The sequence below is a fragment of the Nanorana parkeri genome, unplaced genomic scaffold (genome assembly GCF_000935625.1).
Source record: "Nanorana parkeri isolate BGI_ZX_2015 unplaced genomic scaffold, ASM93562v1 scaffold1, whole genome shotgun sequence".
Taxonomy (NCBI): domain Eukaryota; kingdom Metazoa; phylum Chordata; class Amphibia; order Anura; family Dicroglossidae; genus Nanorana; species Nanorana parkeri.
Window position 1 is genome coordinate 509271 of NW_017306269.1, and position 3860 is coordinate 513130.

The window sequence follows — 3860 nt, forward strand, 5'->3', positions numbered from 1 at the left end:
TTCTCTCTGCACACCCCCCCCCCTCCACCCCTTACCACCGCCACCCCCCTGGACAGAGCTCAACCTGCATGCCATTCAGACCCCCAGATCTGCTTGTTGTGTTAGCAGCCTGTCACACTCAGTGCAAGTGGCACGCTCAGTGCTGTGGGATAATGACTTGAAAAATGGTAAAGCATGTTTGGAGAACTATTTGTGAAGCAGTCTTCTGTTTCTCAGCCTCAAGTTGAATTCTAGGTGGGTAAGCATTAACTAGATACAATATAGGGACTGGTCAATGAGTAACTCTGCTAGTTAGGATGATTTTGTACTGCAGGAAATAAAAATTGCATTCAAGTTTCTTTATTCCTTCCCCCCGTTTTGTAATACAAAAGTCAAAAATAAAAGTCTTATCATTGGCATATAAAAAGGGATAAGACAGTCACATCCAAAATACAGGGGATGGGTTTGTGCTTCATCGTGTTCGGTCAGTCTTAGTTCCTTATTGAGCAGTTTGCTCCCTTTTCCTTTTTGCTTATGGTCAGGATATTTTTGCATCTGTCACTGATACATTTGTGTCATGTGGGGCTGGTCGCACTGCTACACTCTAACAATGAAGCCAAGCATCTGTAATTGTGGGGATAGTCTCCGGTATTGTAAGCTGAACACAAGACCATGTGTGCCTGTGTCAGAGCTGTAGAGTAGCACTTAGGCTGCAGACACAACTGACCTCACTGCAATACAGCTTTCAATGATGCTTTGGGAATAAGAAGCAACTGCATATTTCTCTAAGGTAGCCACGTGAACGTCAGATAAAATGAGGAAGTAAATAACTAAAGGCTAAATCTATAAAATAAAAAAAAACTGTAGAAAGCTGTCAGGCTCAAAGGCTTACAACACAAGAGGCAGGTGCCTGAATTAGCTACTGTCACCCATCATAAATTCTTAGGTGCAATTCCTTATCCTGAACTTTTCAAGTTTGCAGTGCAGTAAATAAGAAACAGCCTTTGAAGTGTGGTCACCTCTCTATCTTTGCTAAAGAAGCTTTCTTGAATTTACCTTCTTATACCTAATTTGAATGATTAGTTTAGATAAGCCTCTTAAGGAAGATGCATGGAAACGATCTGTGTGCAGATGTCAGACGTAGGGACGGTGTTTTAAAGCTTGTACCGCATAGTGCAGAAGTATTACTTGTCCTGCGCGTTCACTCTACAAGCCCCCCAAAATCCCCAGCTTTGCAAAGGGTAAATAAAATTTTCTCAATTAATTGGTATATTTTTGCATGAGAAAGTGCTTTGTACAGTGCCAAAACTTTACACTCGCATTGTCAGGTATGGCATGCCTTGGCAATGTACCAACATACTTTCAGAATTTGTTAAATGAACCGCCTGCCCCGTTTCGCAAAAGGGACCGTTTTAAAATTAAAAAAACGGAAAAAAAATTCGGGAACATCCGACAACTGCGTGCTGGTGCTGCTTGTGGGGGGGTGTCAGACGGTCGAGAATGTGATAACTTAAGCCTACGTAAGTGCGTGGCCCCCTTTTTCTTTAAAATAATTGTTATTAAGGCAACAGATGCAATAAATGTATGGGCCCATTTTGACATATGTGTCAATCTCGTCCCTGGAAATGAAAACAGTAGGCTCTTCAGATAAAACTCCTTCCACTTCTGATTAAAATGTTACATTGACTAAAGGATTATAGAGCTGACTTAATTTTACTGACTGTTTTAACAGTTGTCACAGCTGTTGGAAGGCAGAAAGGCAAATGAAACAGTCCAAAATAGGGAGAGAAGGGGCTCCTGTTTGTAGGAACAGTTAAGTAAAACAATAGAAGGGGAAGATTGAAATCTGTATGACACCAGGATACAATTTTATAGAAGTTAATTACTGCATGTTGTGGCCTGCTTCTTTTTTTATTTTATTTATTTATTTTACGTTGGAAAACACAAGAAAGGCTAAAACTGTTGCAAGTGTCCTGTTAATAAGAGAGAGCTACTGCCTGTGAGGACTCTGAGATAAGATGACATTAGTGCAATAAGTGAGCACACAATCTTAAATGATTGCTTTTAAGTGATCAGGTTCCCAGCTGGGATCTCAGAATTGTGCCTCACTCACTGGGATCTCCTTTCCCTTGCTTCACTTTTTCATATCTTAAAGTTTTGTCCCCAGAGAGCTTGTGTCAATAAAGCATCCATGAGCCTTGCAGAGTGGGGAGCTTCAGGGAATAGAATGGTGTAACTTAGCAAGCAGGAGCTGAAGAGCATTGCTTTCACTGTAACGTCAGCTTATAGGGTTCAAAAAAAAACAATCTTGTGGTCTTTAAAGGTTGCAACATACAGATTGAGGAGGTTAGTGACTTAACTAGCTACCCTTAGACCAATGCCTCAACGTTGTATGATAAGTTGCTTTTTTTTTATTCTCATCGTGGTGCTGAGTTTAGGTTTTTTGGGAAGAGTGCCGAAAATATCTCATCTCCCCTCAACATTGACGTTGCAACCTGACAGCTGAATGCTCATTTTAATGTATTTATGGTTGTTCTCTTTTACTTACTGAGCCCTGTGCGTTGCAGCTGTAATTAACCCATGTTAATAGCAAAGCCCTTGTGAATACCCATTCTTTTCCCGAGAATGGTTGGTCCGCTTCCATTGCAAATCTAAAGGTATAGGATGCCTTTTTTTATGGTACAGTAGAAAATTGGAGTGCCCCCCACCCATTTTATGTTATGTTGCAGGGTGCCAATATTTTTTCTATTCTTCTCCAGGAAACAGGCATGAAACATGTATATGCTACAGACAGGAACATATATTTAATAATTATCAACATCCCAGCACATCACTGTGCCCTCAGTTAAAAGAGATGGGCCATTGTTTGAAGTCTCCCTGTAGAGTTAAATAGTTTGCAGCCTCCTGAAAGGACAACTGTACTATCTGCCATACTGATTTTGAACAAAGTAATGGGCAGAGTCATTTAATTCCATAAAGCGATCGGCTTTTGTTGGGGGTTTCCAAAGTGACCTGCTAAGTTTTCAGACCACATCGAATTGAATCGTAGTCCCTGAATCCTAATTCACCATTCTGTAACTTTTGCTGAAAGGTAAGCACCTTGTCATTGAGAATTGTTGTTTTTTGGGGGTTTTTTTTGCTGCCTTGGTCAAGACTTGGGGAGCCCCCCTCCCAATCCTAACCATGGAAAACCTCATAGTTGAGGGGAATGTGGGTTTTAATGTCAGATGCTAAATAAATTGTAGGGAACACCTTTACCTTTGTAGCTTGCATCAGTGCAGTTTGTTGAACACATGAAGGGTTAAAACGTAATAACCTGATAGTGGTGTATTCGGAAATCGCTTGACCAAACTCTGTTTATGGTTTTGACTATCATGTTTTCTAGTTATCTTGCCAGATGTCAACCACTGTATATAGTAAAGGAATAGCATGATAGATACTTATGATAGATAGATGATCGATAGATAGATAGATAGATAGATAGATAGATAGATAGATAGATAGATTAGAGGTAGGGTAGACAGAGTTAGATGTAGATAGGTAGATACATAGATAGATGCATAGATATATACATACATACATACATACATACATACATACATGCATATATAATAGAAAGAGACATGCATGATTTCCTCTAATGTGCCTTGCTTACTGTGCACAAAGTCATGCCTGATTATACATATATACACAAACACACTGAACCATACACACACACACGAACGCGCAAATACACTCAAAGCTGTATAACGCAAGACATTTAGTATAATTATATGAATATTACATATAAATACATAAAATTATCATAAAAAGGGGCATATTCATTTGTATTATTATTATTATTTTAGTTATTATTATAATAGTAATAAATACTATTATCA

The 3860-nt window shown here is 39.2% G+C and overlaps 1 protein-coding gene across 4 annotated transcripts in view; it reads left to right on the plus strand.

Annotated features, from left to right (window-relative positions):
- The window catches only part of ESRRG (estrogen related receptor gamma), a 205054-nt gene that overhangs the window by 775 nt on the left and 200419 nt on the right, over positions 1 to 3860 (plus strand). The gene's annotated exons all lie outside the window — the stretch shown is intronic.